Source organism: Caretta caretta, chromosome 9 (assembly GCF_965140235.1).
Source record: "Caretta caretta isolate rCarCar2 chromosome 9, rCarCar1.hap1, whole genome shotgun sequence".
Classification (NCBI taxonomy): domain Eukaryota; kingdom Metazoa; phylum Chordata; order Testudines; family Cheloniidae; genus Caretta; species Caretta caretta.
The window spans coordinates 34,376,210-34,396,379 of record NC_134214.1 but is presented as its reverse complement, the minus strand read 5'-3'; the positions used below and the strand labels follow the sequence as shown (position 1 = coordinate 34,396,379).

General features: G+C 39.0%; 1 long non-coding RNA gene across 1 annotated transcript in view; it reads right to left on the bottom strand.

The window, feature by feature from the left end:
- Positions 1 to 843: 843 nt before the first annotated feature.
- The window catches only part of LOC142073180 (uncharacterized), a 208,404-nt gene continuing 189,077 nt past the window's right edge, over positions 844 to 20,170 (bottom strand). The window contains exon 6 of the long non-coding RNA XR_012669891.1: positions 844 to 2,614. This is a non-coding gene — a long non-coding RNA (uncharacterized LOC142073180). The remainder of the gene's footprint in view (positions 2,615 to 20,170) is intronic.

The following is a 20,170-nucleotide window of genomic DNA, read 5'->3' as shown; positions in this document are numbered from 1 at the left end:
AAATTAATGGCCCAATCCTACTGTCCCTGAAATCAATGGGAATTTTGCCATTTTGTTCATCAGGTGCAGTATTAAGCCCTAAGTTCAATGCAATTAACTTTAAAATTACCTGTTCATTTTTTGTCTATTTCAATAAAATATGAGGTAGCATTTAAAACATTTTTATGCTTTGTTAAGAATAATAGTGCAATAATCTTGACAAAAGCTAACACCAGAAGCCAAGCTCAGGAAAGCATGAAATTGAATAGGATGGAAAATAATGGCATTCCATATGTGGAGTTATTAGTCTTTTAGCAGCCTGGATCATGTATACAGTAAACCTGTCTAGCTGATTTATCAACCCTTCTATATATCTCTAGTAGCAGGGGAGGGACAAAAAACACAGAGCAGATTCCACCAGAAAAGCCCTGCTTTATGTTAGGATGTGTGATAGGTTGGATCACAGAAACCCCCTGGGGGTTGCCAACTGATTTGCCAAGACTACTTCTGCCCCTGCTTTCCCTGCCAGCTTGGGACTCCAGCACCCTGTCTTGCTGAGCCAGACATGCCAGTCTGCTCCACACAGACCCAGGGTCTGAACCATGTGCCCCAAAGCTGCAGACTTAACTGAAAGCAACTTAAGAAGTGTTCCTGTCTTTAACACTGAGATGCCCAACTCCCAATGGGGTCCAAACCCCAAATAAATCTGTTTTACCCTGTATAAAGCTTACATAAATTGTTCGCCCTCTATAACACTGAGAGAGAGAGATATGCACAGCTACTTGTCCCCACCCCCAGGTATTAATACATACTCTGGGTTAATTAATAAGTAAAAAGTGATTTTATTAAATACAGAAAGTAGGATTTAAGTGGTTCCAAGTAATAGCAGACAGAACAAAGTGAATTACCAAACAAAATAAAATAGAACATGCAAGTCTATGTCTAAGAAAACTGAATACAGATAAAAACCTCACCCTTAGAGGAATTCCAGTAAGCTTTCTTTTCAGACTAGTTTCCTTCTAGTCTGGGTCCTGCAATCATTCACACCCCCTGTAGTTACTGTCCTTTGTTCCAGTTTCTTTCAGGTATCCCTTGGGGGTGGAGAGGCTCTATCTTTAGCCAGCTGAAGACAAAATGGAGGGGGTCTCCCACGGGCTTACATAGACTTTCTCCTGTGGGTGGAGACCCCCTCCTCTCTCCTATGCAACGTCCAGCTAAAGGATGAGGTTTTGGAGTTACATGGGCAAGTCACATGTCTATGCATGACTCAGAACTTACAAGTAGCATCCATTGCTTACATGGTATCTTGAATGTCTCCAGGAAGACTTCTTATGTGGATTGGAGTCTTCCAACATCCATTGTTCCTTAAGTGCTTCTTGATTGGGCACTTAATTTGCACATTCCTTTCTCAAGAAGCTGACCAAATGCTTTACAAAGGCTACTTAAAAATCAAGCTAGTACACAGCCAATATTCATAACTTCAAATACAAAAATGATACATGCATACAAATAGGATTAATAGATTCAGTAGATCATAACCTTTACAGAGATATGTTACATGGCATAAGTAGCATAAAATATTCTAGTTATGTCATATATACGTTCATAAGCATATTTCCATAAAGCCTTATGGGGGGCACCGTCACAGGATGCTTTTTCAGAAGAGACATATATAATCAAGTAAATATATACAGTAGAAGTATCCTGGATGCAAAATACTTATCTAGAAAAATAGGCTTTTATCCTACAATCCTTACTCACACTAGTAGTCTCATTGTAGCTTATGCTTAAATAAATTGGTTAGTCTCTAAGGTGCCACAAGCACTCCTTTTCTTTTTGCGAATACAGACTGACACGGCTGCTACTCTGCAACCATTGTAGAGAATGTGACTGATCACGAACCACTTGCCTGAGTAAGGTTTGCAGTGTTTAATTTGCCACCATCTTACCTATTATATTTCATATATAATGTATCAAAACTCAGACCAAGCTTGTTCAGACAGGACCATGTTATTTTCTGCAAAAACTGAAATAGGAAAAATGTCCTGAAAAGTACAGTTTTTGACACTTTGCAGAATAGCATGTCTGGATTTTTACAGTTTTTTATCTTTGATTGAAGGGTAACTGTAGTGCTCAAGACAGCTAGTGGATTGACATCCTGGCGATGGGGTCTTCAATCTACCCACAAAGCCCATCCTCCATTTTATGCATTTCCCAGACTTGGGTACAGAGAAACTGACATTGTATAGAAAGAGACTAGATTCTCTCTAGGCAGAATGCAAAGATGATTGTTCTTGAAATCCTGAGCTGTACTGTTGTGTGACTTGACCTGAAGCAGGATATATTATTTTCTGGTGAAAAGAGAAATTAAAATCTGATGTGTTTTTTCCCACATAAGAGGTGATTGGAAGATAGCATAGAGGATTTCAGTTTCCCATTGGACGTAGGCTTGCCTCCATTTCAAGACAGACCAGTGTTCAGAGGCTTGTGTTATCGCTGCCTGTGCTGAATGTGTTCTGTATATAATAGAGTAAGATTTGCTAGTGAAATGAACGCAGTCTCTCTCTTCTTGTTGGATATTATTTAGAGTGATATTCAATATGGGTTTCTTCTTTTCATGCGGTGCTGGTGGATGCTTTTTTAAAAAACAAACACAAATTAATAGTCCTATATTTATCAGACAACACAAGGAGAGATTATAATTGTAATTCCGTCTAGACAGCAGAGATATATCTCATACAGGCACATTAGTTTGTATATAATGTAGCTGTAGTAAACCCAGTAGTTACTCCTTAAGAAATTAATAGAAAAGTGGAACACAGTAAACAAAGAAAATCATCATGCTGAATTCTGTGCCCTGGTAGTTTATTTCTGAGCAATATTTGTTCATTAGCTGGAAGGTATGCATTCAGCTTTCATCAAAGTCAGGCCGTTGCTACAAGGATGTTTGCAAATGCGTGAAAAGCTGATGTGTAAAGAGGTCAACTTCTGCATTGCCTTTAAGCTATAGCCTCCGTCGTTGGGTAAAGCAGATGCCTTTTAATACTTATCTGCAATGATGATTTGTTCATTACAATGTAATTATGCTTGCACTGTATATTTATACTGTATGTGTGAATGATAGTACAATATGTATGTATGTACTGCCAGCTCACCTCCCATCTGCTCTGATTTTTATAGTAAAGCTTCCACTGCTCTGTACTCAAGGTTCAGAATAGATTCCTTCCCTACTGGGTGATTGGTATTAAAAAACCAAACCAAACAAAAGCCAACCAAACAAGACCAAAAGAACACTTCAGTAAGGTGGATTAGCACTTGCTGGTCTACGGACATTTGTCTGTCTTAAGTTAAATTTAGTTCCCTTTTCTAGTCAAATAGAAAGATGGGTGTGTGTGAACATCAGAGGCTGTGCTAGCCCATTTGGGGCCCTAAGCAGGAATATTTCCCTGCCCCCCTCGCAATTAGGGGCCCCGTTGAGCTGTTCAGGACCCTAAGCAATTGCTTATGCCTAGCACTGGCTCTGGTGAACATCTTCCAACAGCTCATAGCATTTCTCAAAAGAATGTATATCTTCTATTTTAGTAGATGTTTCAAGGAGTTTACAGCATTCTCTATTGAAATCTCAGGCAGCCATCTTTGACCTTGTGCAGAGGTTTTTGAAGGAGATCCTGGCAAAGGCAACATACTAAGGTAAGGTTTCAGAGAAGCAGCCGCGTTAGTCTGTATTCACAAAAAGAAAAGGAGTACTTGTGGCACCTTAGAGACTAACACATTTATTTGAGCATAAGCTTTCATGAGCTACAGCTCACTTCATCGGATGCATAAAGTGGAAAATACAGTGGGGAGATTTATATACATAGAGAACATGGAACAATGGGTGTTACCATACGCACTGTAACCAGAGTGATCACTTAAGGTGAGGTATTACCAGCAGGAGAGCGGGGGGGGGGGAAGAGGGGGCGTTTGTAGTGATAATCAGGGTGGGCCATTTCCAGCAGTTGACAGTAAAACTTCCTGCTATAGATTCTAGCACCAAAGTTTTCAGAATGATTTTTGCTTGCCTTTTTTGTGTGTTGGGTGGTGGTGGTTTTTGTTTTTCCAGTGTCCAGTTCAAGACCATTTAAAAGGGCCTGATTTTTAAACCATGGCTGCTCACTGTTTTCTGAATACCAGGCTGCTTTAATGTGCACCTAAAAATTGAGGAACCTCAAATCACTAGTCACTTTTGAAAATCTTGCCCTAATCCTATGTGATCTGCATCAGTTCCTTCCCTGGCTCCTTTTTTGTCTTCCACTGAGTTAAACTCTGCTCTAGAAATTCAGCAGAACTTGAATTTCAATCTCACTGAGTTCCTATTCTGTTTAGGAGAGACTGTGGGAAGAAAAAGAGCAGAGAGAACAGAGGATTGAATTTGTTTTCAGTTTTCTCTCTCTCTACTTCTTTTTTCTCATTCTAAGAGACTGAGAAACAGGCCTAATAAAAATAAATAAAAAGTATACACCATGTATCATATACAGTGCTGTAGCAGACAGGAGTTGGGTGTAGTTTCTTCAGATAATTTGTGAGCCTTCCCGTAGTATTCACTGTGTTCTATGTTTTCAAAACCAGCTAGAAAAGCGGTGGATATATTAGCACTGGTTGGGAATTTTCCATTTGAATGATTTTCTGATGGAAAATGCCCTGTTTGCAAAATTGAAATTTTTCCCCATGGAAAATTTTAGTTTTGCCAGAAAACTTGGAAAAAAAAAATGGAGAAAATTGAAATGGCAGCTCCCTGGCTGTCCACCTGAACAACTCTTGTCAATTTACCTGCAGGCAGGAAGTAAAACTGACAGGTGCCCAGTCCTGAAGAAAGAGCTCTGTGTAAGCTTGAAAGCTTGTCTCTCTGACTGACAGAAGCTGGTCCAATAAAAGATATTACCTCACCCACCTTGTCTTTCTAAGTGACTTCCAGGTGGGCATACAGCAATCTAAAACATTCTGTTTTGGTTCTCTTGAAATGGAATTCTTCTGAAAAAAATTAGCATTCTTGCCTTTTTATCCTGAGTTGAGATGATTTTTTTTCTTCAAAAAAATTAAAATTATTTCTGCAGGAAGGGACTTCCATTTTCTGGCTAGCTAGTCTATTTGTAAGTAAGTTATGCATGTAATATACACTGTTGTTTGGATCCCACTGTGCCCCTGTCATTTCTTCATAATACTATTGTTGTATATAAGGCAAAAGATACAACAGATGCCCCCTTGTTCTATTGTATGGTGGATTATTCTTTCCTTTTTTACCTAGCAGAGGATTCCTTTTAGCTAGAAAAATATGTCTGGTTTCAGAGTAGCAGCCGTGTTAGTCTGTATTTGCAAAAAGAAAAAGGAGGACTTGTGGCACCTTAGAAATGAACAAATTTATCTGAGCATACACTTTCATGAGCTACAGCTCACTTCATCGGTAGTCTCTAAGGTACCACAAGTACTCCTTTTCTTTTTTAAAAACATGTCTGTTTTTGTGTTGAATGACAAGTGATGAAAGCATTGCACATTCACACTGCAGGTAGCTTTGCAAATCCAAACAGTTTGAGTGACTTGCAGTATGCTGACTCAATACAGCTTAATGAAATCATATAGTTCCCGTGAGAGGTATTACTCTTATCCTATTACTGATGGGGAAACTGAGACAGATTACATGACAAAGAACCCAGAAATTTCTCACTCACTCCTAGTCCTGTGATCTGCCTAACAGAGCATACTGCCATTCTGGTGGTGATAGTAATATAAGAAACACTTTCATTTGTTAAGTCATGAAAATAATCATTCCTATCTATGTATCTGTTTATCCGCACTCATCAGAAAGTCACCGATGAACTGAAAAAAACTTGTCAGTTCATATTCCCCAGATTAGAATATTCCTCTTGAGAATTTACTTTTCAAAAAGGAGTCTGGACAAAAGTAGAAGTTTCCCCCTCTATCTCCCTTTTATAAACATTGTTTTGAAACCATAATCCATTTTTCATGCTCATAACATCACGAAAGTACAGTTTCTGATGTACAAATCAGATTCAGTGTATGCATGTGGGGGCGGGGAAGAAAAGAGGCATTCTGAAGTAGTAGCTCTAATCAGTGCTTAGCATTCCAACTCTATATGATGCTGCACTTGCATAGAGCAAAAGCTTCATTAAACATTTTAAGTATATGCTTCAGTGGGCTTATCCGAGGAGAGAGAAGAATGATCTCCCACAGTGACTTGCACTGTAACAGAGGAGTGTGTGAAGCATTGCTTTTGGACAAGGTATACATAGCTCACATATCTCAGGGTGTCGTCGTCTTTTTCAGACTGCTGACAGCAGGCGCAGAACTGTAGTTAAACTGGTCTCACTGCTTTTACAAAATGAAAGTGATAATTTCCCAAACTGATTTCTGTACCCACCTTCCTGAAGAGAATTGACAAAAAATTTACCTCGTAGTTAGAGATCCAAGTAGGAGGCTGAAACATTAAGAAGTCAGATGACTCCCCCCAATCCTCCATCACCAGATAGAAACAACACACAAGCAAGTGAAAGTGTTTCCAGCCTGTTTCCCTAGTTAACTCATGGTTCATTCAGCCTGATGCATCTCAAGCCACAAACTGCAATCCAGGAGTTGCAGCCTTTCTTATTCAGTTGTTGAGAATGGAAAGGATGATTGTCACTATGAATTTAAGGGATGGGAAGCACAGGGGGCCTCACTGAGAGACCTCTGAAGACTCCAGATAGTAAGAATGGGACATTCTGCTCCCCTCCATTTACTTCAGGTTGTCAGATGAAGGCACTGGGCATTCCCAGGTGGATTTGGTGTAAGGGTACAGTCTCTACTAAGTAATGTGTTTTCTGAAAAACTTCAGTGTGCACCTGTATATTCGCCAACTGCAGCCAGCACATACCGAGAGCTCCTATACAAAACAGAGTCTGGTTAAATTCCAGTCCAACTGTCCAAGTTGAAATACCATTCCAGCTTGCTCAGAGTTTAACTATTTTCCAACACACAAAAAGAATCCCCACTTGTGCTATATGTCTATGTGCTCTCGACATAGATCAAAGTTGGTGAATACTGTTCCACTATACCTTAAATCATCTTAATGCATAAAACTGATTCTCCCAAATCTCTAAGTACCTGCTGATAGCCCCCTTTCAGCTTGGATCTTTTTGCAAAACAGTTTCAATCTTAATTATCCTAATTGCTTACTCTTGAGTTCACTTGGATAGTGAATAGGCACTTGAATGGCACTCAGGAGACCTGGGTTCTATTCCCACCTCTGTCGCTGGCCTGTTTGATGATCTTAAAAGCAAATCAAGTCCCCTGCCTGTGCCTCAGTTTCCCCATCCATAAAATGAGGATAATGTTACTGAGCTCCTATTGTAAAGTATTTTGAGATGTGTGGATGGAAAGTGCCTTGTAAGAGCTGGGTATTTTTATTTACTTTATTTTTAGTTGGCTGTTTGCAATGCTAGGGAAGCTTCTTCCTATGATAGGTGCAATTTTATTTAAAGCCGATATTTCTTATGACTTCTAACAACTCTTCATTTGAATGATGTTTGCAAACTTGTTGAACTAGATATTCAGTGTAACTTGTGCACTGCATTTTTAAAAGTGACGTCTGCTTTATTATGGAGCCTGGAAATGTTTAGAATGTGTAAATGGAAATGCTCTGAGAATAACTTTCAGGATGTTTGTGGAAATTATTCACTTGGCCCTCTGCCAGTTCTGTAGAAAGGTGTGAGTTCTACAAGCTGGAAGGGGATGTTTTAATTTCTAATTTAGTGTGTGCATCCCAAGGGGTTCCAGCAATGTCCTAAGCTCAAAAATCAATTCACAATTTTTGTGTGTAGTTATTTCACAGCATGTGTTGCTGTAGCTGTCCATATTTAACTATTAATGGCACCTCAGTCTGTGTGACATGCATTACTGCTAGAGGATACATAGTGCAAAGAAACAAAGCAGGAAAGTTGTTCTAAGCTTGTCCTGGTAGGTCTCAGGACAAAGAGTGATTTAAAAACAAGCCCTGAGAGAGAGAGAAAGAGAGAGAGTGTAACAGGAGCCCAAAATTCAGCTGAAGACATCATGGAAACAAGCCCCCTCCAATTTATTTGGAACTGCCTCGGGAAGCTTTTAAATCATGCAGGTTTTTTTGTTAAATGTTGTTGGGATATGTCTGAAAGGCAGCATGCCCTCTGTGTGGCAACATGACAAAGTTTGTGAGTTTCCTCAGTTTGGTTTTCTACCAGGTTAGACCACAAAGACTTGTTAAGGAAACAGATTTTACATATTAGCTTCCTCCAGAGAGAAAGCATGTGGGTGTCGCTTTTCTTTTTTAAGGAAGTGTTCTGCCCATTCTGAAGCAATATGGTTTGGCTTTGAGCTCCTAAGGGGAGTGGAGGTGTTTGTGGGCATTTGCAAGCCTTTCTAGGAGCAAGAGGACTTGCTGTCAGAAGTGGCATGTCCCCAGGCTGAGCTGAATCTAATATTGTTGATGAATGCAAACTGTTCTAAGCCAATGGAGATCAGACTCAGAACAAAGTACAAAGAGAATGGATTATGTCATTCACTCTTATTACCTTAACTGATTATACATGGGGACCATTCCTGCCTTATGTCTAACAGGTAGAGTTTCTCCTTTTTGCTACTAAGGTAAAGTAAGTGTTATTTTTGCTCCTCTTGCACCCACTACTTCTTTCTTTTCTTACATTTTATGTATGTTTTATTAAAAAAATCCAGTAGAAGAAATACTTTCCTTACAATTGGTAATAGACAGTGATCAATGCCAATAGTAATAATAATCCCAGGAAGTGCAATTCTTAGTTACAATTGTGTCTTCCTTTCACAGAAGTTGTAATCACTTTCCATTCTCTCTGTGAGGCGTGGGGGTGCTCTTTGTAACTGCTCTGCCTCCTTTTCTGGATGAGCAAAACACGAATCATGATACTTAACTTTTTTAAAGCGCTGTAGGATCTCTGTAGAATATGCCGTATGTACGTTAATTCCAAGGTTTGCTGACATAGCCTTGCAGTAAGATACGGAAATGGATGTACTGCAATGTGAGATCCATACTGTATACTAGAAAAGCTGGCTGAAAAGTGATAGTCTTGTAATTCTAGACTGGATACTGCATTGCAAAACTCATATGACTCGCATATTATGTATAGTTACTATAATATTAGTAAACCAAAACAGCCTTCCTGTATCTCTCTGCTTCACCAACTCCATTTCTTTTCATATCACTCCCGGATACCTATCTTGTTTCCCTTGGGCATGTCTCTAAATTCCTTTCTTCCTTTGCTACTTGGTAACTGTACTGTACACAGATGTTTATTTTACATAGAACCATAGAAATGCGAGGCTAGAAGGGATCTCAAGAGGTTATCTAGTCCATCCATTTGCACTGAGGCAAGAGCAAGTAAACCTAGACAATCCCTGACTGGCTTTGTCTAACCTGTCTTAAAAATCTCCAGTGACATGGATTGTTCAATCTCTTTAGGCAACCTTTTCCACTAAAGTATCCTCATAGTGTGAGGGGCTTTTTCCTAATATCTCACCTGAATATCTAACCTGAATCTGCCTTGTATTTCCATTTATTTCTTAATGCTGTGACAAATTGTATAGAATAAAAGGTACTACTTGAATATATATTATTTATGGTAATTGGATGGATGGAAGCTTCAGGTTTGAAAGGTCTATGGCTTAATCCTCCCCTGCTCCTGAGCTTTGCTTTATGGAAGAGCCATGGAGCCAGGCCGGATTCAGACAGCTGTGGCTCCTTGGTTCTGTGCTAGCCTAAGGATTGTTTTAACTAGCAACATTTTTTATGGGTCCTATAGGAGCTTTGTAGGAATAAATAATAGACTCATAGACTTTAAGGTCAGAAGGGACCATTATGATCATCTAGTCTGACCTCCTGCATCATGCAGGCCACAGAATCTCACCCACTCCTATAACAAACCCCTGACCTATATCTGAACTACTGAAGTCCTCAACTTGTGGTTTAAAACCTTCAAGGTGCAGAGAATCCTCCAGCAAGTGACCCATGCCCCACGCTGCAGAGGAAGACGAAAAAACCCCCAGGGCCTCTGCCAATCTGCCCTGGAGGAAAATTCCTTCCCGACCCCAAATATGGAAATCGGCTAACCCCTGAGCATGTGGGCAAGACTCACCAGGCAGACGCCCAGGAAAGAATTCTCTGTAGTAACTCAGATCTCACCCTATCTAGTGTCCCATCACAGGCCATTGAGCATATTTACCGCTAATAGTCAAAGATCAATTATTTGCCAGAATTAGGCTATCCCATCATACCATCCCCTCCATAAACTTATCAAGCTTAGTCTTGAAGCCAGATATGTCTTTTGGCTCCACTGCTCCCCTTTGAGGGCTATTCCAGAACTTCACTCCTCTGATAGTAAGAAACCTTCATCTAATTTCAAGTCTAAACTTCCTGATGGCCAGTTTATATCCATTTGTTCTTGTGTCCACATTGGTACTGAGCTTAAATAATTCCTCTCCCTCTCCGGTATTTATCCCTCTGATATATTTATAGAGAGCAATCATATCTCCCGTCAGCCTTCTTTTGGTTAGGCTAAAGAAGCCAAGCTCATTGAGTCTCCTTTCATAAGACCGGTTTTCCATTCCTTGGATCATCCTAGTAGCCCTTCTCTGTACCTGTTCCAGTTTGAATTCATCCTTCTTAAACATGGGAGACCAGAATTGCACCCAATATTCCAGATGAGGTCTCACCAGTGCCTTGTATAATGGTACTAACACCTCCTATCTCTACTGGAAATACCTCGCCTGATGCATCCCAAGACTGCATTAGCTGTTTTCACATCCATATCACATTGGCAGTTCACAGTCATACTGTGGTCAACCAATACTCCAAGGTCCTTCTCCTCCTCTGTTACTTCCAAGTGATGCGTCCCCAGTTTATAACAAAAATTCTTATTATTAATCCCTAAATCCATGACTGTGCATTTTTCACTATTAAATTTCATCCTATTACTATTACTCCAGTTTACAAGGTCATCCAGATCTTCCTGTATGATATCCCGGTCCCTCTATATATTGGCAATACCTCCCAGCTTTGTGTCATCTGCAGACTTTATTAGCACATTCCCACTTTTTGTGCCAAGGTCAGTAATAAAAAGATTAAATAAGATTGGTCCCAAAACCGATCCCCGAGGAACTCCACTAGTAACCTCCTTCCAGCTTGACAGTTCACCTTTCAGTGTGACCCGTTGTAGTCTCCCCTTTAACCAGTTCCTTATCCACCTTTCAATTTTCATATTGATCCCCATCTTTTCCAATTTAACTAATAATTCCCCATGTGGAACTGTATCAAATGCCTTACTGAAATCGAGGTAAATTAGATCCACTGCGTTTCCTTTGTCTAAAAAATCTGTTACCTTCTCAAAGAAGGAGATCAGGTTGGTTTGGCATGATCTACCTTTTGTAAAACCATGTTGTATTTTGTCCCAATTACCATTGACCTCAAAGTCCTTTACTACTTTCTCCTTCAATATTTTTTCCAAGACCTTGCATACTACAGATGTCAAACTAACAGGCCTGTAGTTACCCAGATCACATTTTTTTCCTTTCTTAAAAATAGGAACTATGTTAGCAATTCTCCAGTCATACAGTACAACCCCTGAGTTTACAGATTCATTGAAAATTCTTGCTAATGGGCTTGCAATTTCATGTGCCAGTTCCTTTAATATGCTTGGATAAAGATTATCTGGAGCCCCTGATTTAGTCCCATTAAGCTGTTCAAGTTTGGCTTCTACCTCGGATGTGGTAATAGCTACCTCCATATCCCCATTCTCATTTGTCATCCTACAAATGGACAACACTGATGGGAGCCTGTCCCTTCCTCTTCCTGCACTGAATATACTGTTAAAAAACCAAGAACAGCTGCTGTAGAGGCAAGATCTTAACAAAACATTCATGGTAGCTGTAATAATAACCACTTCATAACATGGAGCCCACTTAGAACTATTGGCAAAAATGCCTAAAATGGAATCTGCATCTAATAATATGTAGAATATCTTATACTTTCTCCTACATCCCAGGGTATCTATTTTATTTGAAATGTTTATAGTATGGATTTCTAGTATCTTTTGATGATCATTTCCCTCCTTTATCTCTGACTCTTATAATACAGCTTTTCTGTGTCATCAAAATTCCCTTTTGTTTTTCCTATTCTTTCTTTTAGTAATTTATTATATTCATTTCTGTGCAGAATGGTCATGTACACACATGCGTGCGCGCACACACTCTAATTGTTACATTATAGAAAAGTCAGAAGTGACTGTGTGATTTAAATTGGTTTCCATTGTCTCCATTTTATTGTGCTTTTGTTCCGATTTAAACCAGCTCACTCTACTTTTGAAAATCAACCAATTACTAACAGTGTTCTGTTTACCCAAAGTAGAGTAGGTGATGTAAAGCTACTACATAAAGATATGATATAATATGTGCTCAATCCTTCCCCTATTTAGATCTTGTTTTTTGAGCTTCCACAAACAAAAAGGAAATATGCAGTTGTTCGATCAACATTCTCTGTCCCATATTGTTCACTCACCCCCTCCATCATCCAAAAAAAAGTGACTAGGGGATTTTAGATTTGCAATGCTGAAGTCTTGTTGAATGTTACTATCTCTTCTCCAGTGGAGATCACCCCTTATTTGAACTGGAGGCATCATGCTTCCATGTAACTGTGGTCTATTTCTTTGCATCTGGTTTTCTTTTAATTAGCCTTTGAGTACCCTAGTTTATCGATCAACCAGGGCAAAAGGAAATGAATCTCTCTGTAGATATCCTTGAGTTCTGCAGTGTGAATGTGGGTTTTGTAAATATTTTTCTTTTTTTCCTGAGTTATTCTGACCTTAGCTAGGACACATCCATTTCCAATTACAAAGTGTTCCTTTCCATGCTGTGGTGACCTGAAAGCACACTTCCCCCAGGATTCTGCACTAGCATAAGCAGGAATTATAGTGATGTCATCCTGAACAATTAGGGAAGAAAATTAGACTTGAAATTTATTTTTTATTAACCAATCAAAATAAATATAACCATGCAAATCCTGGCTGTTCTGCCAAAGCCACAGGGGAAGGTTCTATTTTAAGAACCTGAACAAATTTAGCAGATTCATTGGAAGTACTGCAACTGGAAGTGACTCAAGTGAACTTTTATAGGAAAAGTAATTTCAGCTGCCTGAAATCGACACACACACTTTCTTGTTAGTTTCCATTGCAAATCAAGGGATGGTGAAAAATGAAACTGAAGTTGGGAAGTGACTGAGGGTCACAGTGATTCCCCTTTCTGTGCTAAACAGTAAGCTCTGCTGATATTAATCCTACTCTGTAGCTTCAGTAAACAGGTATGCCGGGTTCATTCTATACTAGCATCTAACAGAAAACAGAAGCGAGCTGCAGAAGTCAGCCTGCTAGCAAACTGACACTCATTAATGCCAGTTCTTCCAGCCATTCATGTGCTTCTATGCAGCTTTAGTATCATTATTGTGCATACACTTCAGTGATTATAGTTATCAATGCATACTCTTTTGTTTAAAAAAGTGTCCCGCTTCCCCCAGGAGACTGGACATGTCTGTGTTTTGCAAATTTTACAATACACTTCCCAAGATCCTAAACAAAGAGACTAAGTTTGCTGATGGAGGCACACAGAGGGCCAAATGTTTAATTTGGCATTAATCAGGCCTCTGCTTTCCCTCATGCTAATTGCAGGGGCAATTTGGCTCTCTCAAGTATCCAGGTACCTGACTTGCAGAGGTAATGAGGACTGGGTGACAATAACTGCTCCTGCAGTAACTCAGGGCCCATAGGTGGAGGAAACTGTTTAAAAAACAACCCAATAACAAAAGAAAAAGACAACGTGCCTCATAGTCAATTTGGAAGTACATCCCCCAAAATAAATGGAACAATACTGATGGCAGCTTTATAAAAGGATATCCCACTTTAGAAAATATCAGCTGTTGCTGTGAAGCAATGGAAAAATCGATAATGGATCCAAGCAGCATGGAAAATTAACTTTTCTATTTAGATTGTAACCTGTCTTCATTCTGCAGTATAAACAGGAGAGGAGTCTAGCCAGATGTTCTTTGTCAAGGCCCCACAGCTTTATTATTTGCTTCCCCCTATGGTGCACCAGAGCCTCGTCTGTTAACCTTCTAGAAACCTTGCAAAAGGCCATCTTGTCCCCCACACAACACATTCTGAGGCAGAGGCTTGGAAGGGTTGTATTAATTTGCCTGCTGTGTAGGCAGATACTGTTAATATCAAGTCTGCTGGGGGGAATCTGTGTGTTTTCTGACATTATGAAACTTTCAAATTCTTAAAAGCAGCCAGAGCATGGGGGAAGATGTCTCAATGACTCTAAGCATCCAAAATAATAAATCCATATCTGTCTGCCAAGCAGATGGCTGGCTTTTAATAAAAACAAGGTCCTGACAGCCAGCTAGCTATTCAAAACATATTAACTTTGAAGATAGCTGTCCATACTGTTGAAAGCTATGGCCTAGATTCTGAGTAGGGCTGTGTCCCCATGCACTGTTGTACGGGACTCAACTCTCCCCATGCACCAGTACGGCCTTCCCAGACCTTGAGTCTTCAGGGAGAATTGTGTACTGCACACCTGCTACTTTCCCATGGAGCGAGTGAGCAGAAGCATGGCTCTTCCTTCCCCACAATGTGCCATGTTCAGCAGAGCCAGCACAGGGATCAGGGGATAGTGATTTTGCTGCTGGTAGTAGGCTAGTAGCAAAATTATATCCCCTAGACTCTACTTTAAGCTAAATGGGTATTTCAAGGATCACCATAAGCTTATTACTGAGATTGCAATATACAGTGATCAATTAAACATCATATGGGAAGCAGAGGTGAAACTGGGACCTGCATAAGGTAAGTGATCTTTTTTTTGCAGATGTCTGAGAAGTTGCAGAAACCTAGCCCAGTGTTGACCCCAGTGTTTATAAATCATCTCTATTAAATAACCAGTTATTAAATTAATGTTACTGGCTTTCTGTGTGTCTTTCTCATTTGAGATTTGAAATAAAACCTTGTCATCTTTTTTTCCCTCATGCTCTTAGAACATTTCAAGATGGGAGGATTGTTAAACAAAAATAGACTAATATGCAACAAAATTTAGCCACTCAAGCATTGCGCTGTGATGTGATTTCATCCTTCAGTTTTTTTTGCTTTAGTAGACTGAACTTGAGAGGAAAATGTGTTCGAAGGCTCTGAACCTGTAAAGACGTAAATACATGTTTAACTTTAACTATGTGAGTAGCTCTGTTAAATGAGGACTCGTCCTGTGATTAAAGTTTAGCACTTTGTAGGCTCTGGCCCCAAATGACTGAAATGCAAGTTTTGATCATATTTTCCTTTTGGCTAAATGGACATCTGAAATGGCAGGTCAGGATAATTTGTGGAAGGATGTCTGGCTAAATCAAGCTCTCTGCAGGGTATTCCAAATACGTTTTCAGGTGACAAGAAGCACTTCTGTAGTATTAACATGAAATGTGTTAGCACCTCACCAAAGCTTTTGACTTCCTACAGAGTTGAGTACTGAATTAACAGAGCCAATGTTGTATTATTTAACTGAAGCTGACTTGTGCTTGTGATTTATGAGGATCTCATTTCCATCTGTGACACAATCAAAATAAATGGATCAATTAAAGTAATCTTGAGGTGTATAAAGAGCAATTTGTGTTATCGATGCAGAATTTTATTTATTTATTTTTTACTATTTGTGTCATGCTTAGTATGAACTAAAAGGTAAAATAAATCAGGGTAATAATAAATAGTCTAAATATTTTTTAAGACAGCCCATTACGGCTGTTGTTTGGTTTCTCTTTGTTTCTGTTTCTTTATACCTACTTTACTGTAAGAGCTTTAAATGTCTTAAAGGTACAAATCACTGGAAATGATCAACAGCAAGATGTGAGATTAGTTCCAGTTATGATTGGTTTAATAGTTTTAGCTGGGGGTTTGTTATACCTGGAGTCACTGAGGGATGAAATTGTTCTTACCTCAGTAGTTTCAAAAGATTAAACCAGAATTTCCTTTACTTTAAGATAGTCTCTGGATCTCTCTGGTAACTGTGTACAGCAAAAGATGGGTATAAACACAAGTCCCAGATCTGAACTTTGAGAAAGTTTTGTTCCAGATCCAGATTTTGTGTGTTTGTCCCATTTCTATGGAATCAATAAAAACTATAATGGCTGTCCACTATATAGCTCTATGGCAGAAGAGATGTAAAAACTAGTACCGTAACTGTAAGACATGCAAGGAAGTGATACACAAATAACTCACTTTTTTAGTTTGGTGGCTGAAGAGAAATCTCTAAATAAAAATTTTGTTTAGTGGCTTCAAATGATGTTTTTAAAAACACTTTTAAATAAAATTCAGGGAAATTCCAAAACAAAATGTCTTTCTGAAACGTAAAACTGAAATGTTCCATTTTAGAAATGCTGAAATGAACAGTTCTGACAGTTCTGAAAATATTTTGAGACATAACCATTTGCCCAAAACAATCCAAATTCAGATTATTTTGGTAGATCCAGATCTGGATTTTTCAGTGAAGAAAGGTTTTGCACCAAATGTTTGTTCCAGGTCTATTGAAAACTGACTATCAGCCGAGTCAAGTTTAGCTTAGCAGCTAAACTGTTCCATAGATTTCCTGTGTGAAAGGCAGGAAAATAACTTAATTTTAGAGTATCACCTTTTCTTTGTCAAATAGGGAGAATAATGCTTATTTCACATTAGGGCTTTGAGGGCAAATTAATTAATGTAAAGAATGTTGAGATCTTCCAATTAGAGTTTCAATAGCAAAGTACCATGCTATTCTAATAACAATTTTTTATTTCCATTTTGCAACCACATATTGGTTTAATGCAAATATGTATCCACATTAAAATGATCCTTTATATTTTTGCAGTTGTATAATGGCAACTTCATAATCGCAGCAAGAGACAGTATTAGATATGTATCCCGCTCCTACAGTATGTTGCCACTTCATAGTTTTGGCCCTCTCCCTAAGAATCCACAGAGGTATGGTGCTAATTCCAGCAAAACATGCTGTCCACCTTGTTATCTTTTATTGCTTAAATAATCTTGCAACTTTCTAGGGTGGCCCTCTGGATTTCATGACTGATGAATTTTTTTTATAATCCTGAATTTCAAATTTGTATGGCATTGATTTGGAGTAAGACTTTCAAAAATGTCCAAGGCACTGGGGGTCAGATTTTGAAAGTATTTAAGCACCTGAAGATGCAGATTGGTGCCTAACCTGCTTAATTGTTTTAGAGAAAAACAATAGGTATCTAATTCTCGCTGAAATCAGGAATGTCAGCATGACTAAATGTAGAATACCCGTGTTCCACTACTTTCCACCTACAGCAACCCCTGGCACTGAAGTGAATCTCAGTTTGAGGTATCCTGGAGTGAAAATTAGAATAAAGATCCAAACAAATATTAGTGTTATCTTTTATTGAAGCCCTTCATGGTGTAGAGTAATGAGATGTACTAAAGAAAGTGAATCTGCCCGTGAGATTCCTATAGAAATCCCCAGCCGATTGTTTGATTTTTCTTTTTATACTCAAGCGTATTAATGTATATGTGGGAGCCACATAATACTCATTGCTGTGTCATCTTCTTTATTCATATTCCAACAACTACCTCCGAAGAAACATGTCTTTGGAAAAAGATCTTTCTTCCCATGAATCTCTAGGCTTATAGTCACTAAATGACAGTCCAAACATATTTGCTGCTGTTTAAGATTTTAACCTGTTAACTGTGTGACAGTACATACTGATCAGCAACCTTCTTTTAGCTTAAATACATATGAAAGATTGGGAATGATGCGAGTAATTCTTTGCACTCCCTGATTTTTAGACCCCTTGAATAATTTAGACCAAATCCTAATAGTAGTTCAAAATAGAAATATAATCCCCATACTTAATTGGACTGGAGACAGAAGTATGAAAAACTATTTAATTGTGAAATGCATACTGCACACAATTAAATTTTATATTATAAAAATGCATGTTTTGAACAATGTTCAATTTTAGAGAGGGAGCTGCCTGGACAAATGACTAGAGCATGATTTTAGAGAGAGAAGGTGGGTGAGAAAAAATCTTTTATTGGACCAACTTCTCACAAGCTTACACAGAGCTTACAACAAGCTTACACAGAGCTCTCACCACCATAACAGAAGTTGGTCCAATAAAAGATTTTGTCTCACCACCGTGTCTCTCTAATATGCTGGGGACAACATGGCTACAACTACACTGCATACAGCATGATTTGTCATACAATGAAATGTGTCTAAAGAGCTCAGTCACTAGATGATCACCTTCCATATCTGAGCCAAACATATCCCTAGGTTGCTGCACATTTACTGGGTAATCATCTGCCCAGCAACTCCCTTAGGAAACCATCTCCTCACTGAATGCTGTTTGCCATGCAATGGTCCTGGCACCTGCACTCTCCTCTCAGTGATTAGCTGGCTACAGAAACCATAGCCCCTACAAGGACGCAAATAGATTAGCAATGTTGGAGATTAGCACAGTAATGAACTGTGTTGGAGATGGCTGTATGAGACACACAATTGATTTTATGGACTCTCGGTAAAGAAAAAGATCTTGAGGAGGACCTGAAAATGGATGAGTTTCAAAGGATGGAAATACGCACATGTTCACTCACTATGCGGTCTTTGTACCTTATTCTGGTGAAAGTTTTACACTTACCCTAGATATAAATGACTGAGGTCTGACAACTTTCAGGGTTGTGTTGGTTATAAACCATGTGACACTTTTCCCCAGTGTGGATGAGACTAGTCTTTTCAGAAGCTGGATCAGAACAAATGTTTCATTTCATGGGAAAGAATCAAAGGAATGAATTGCACCAAGGGGAGGAGAAAAAGAAAAGCCACTTGACAAGGGCAAGGCACTTCTCCCTCCCCACTGTTTTAGAAGCCACACCACCTGCAATCTACAAAACTAATCAGAAGGCATAGTGACATCATGACTATTTTAATTCACATAGCAAGTTCTCAATCAAGGAACAAGTAGGCAAAAGCAGAAGGTTGTGCTGTTTTTAGACAATGCACCTGCACGCCCACAGATCCCTTTGAAAGACATTTATCTGTAGTTCTTCCCATCTAATACAATCTCCATACTGCAGCCAGTGGCTCAAGGTTTCTTTCAAACAACATACTTACAGCAGCGGAAAAGATAGCTGTGGTATCTAATGACATGCAGAGATGCTGACAAGAATGTTTTAACGGCTTATTTTAAAAAATGAAGCAATCTATTGGATTAATGGGTTTGGGAGAGGAGTGCAAGAAGAAACCATAAAAAATCCTTTGCTCATGCTGTTTTATCTTTAAATTTAATTTTTCAGGCCTAGTGGTACATGATGTACTGAATGGCTTTTATATTGGTGTGTCTGCATGTTCAGCAAGCAGCAGAGAATATTTCAGTCCATCTTTCAAGATGTCGTATCTACTGATTTAAAAAAATGCACGAAACACAAATGGACGGAAGAACCTGCTTCAAATGGTTGGAACTCCCAGCCCTCCTCCCCCCGTCCACTCTCCAGTGATGGCAAAATGATAATGAAGAGGAAAAATCATGCATACTTTGTAAAATATCTCTAAAGAAAACAATGGCCTTCTAAGGACCTCTATTTTCTGTACAAAAAGAATATTTGCTGGGATAAGTGACTGAAAATAAGACACCTTGTCAGAAACACTAGATTACAAAACTGATTATATTGATGGGCCATTGTAGCCCCACTGACTTTTCAAACAATTTCCACCATCATTTTCACTAGTAATTACTATTTTCACTACATTTTAACAAAACATTCTAGTTCTAAAACCATTGCTACACGTTTATAACAAAAGACAACTAAAAACCTGGCACTCTTGTTCAATTTTCTGGTCACCATGGGCCTGATCGAAAGCACACTGACATCAGTGGCAGTCTTTCAATTCACTAGGTTTTGGACCAGACCCAAGGTGCATCTTGGCTTCAGTTGGAATGGTTTATTTAAGCTCTGAACTCCTTGGGGTAGGCACTGTCTTTCCTCTGTGTGTGTGTGTGTGTGTGTGTGTGTGTGTGTGTATCTATATTTTACAGTGCCAAACAAGCCTTTGACACAGA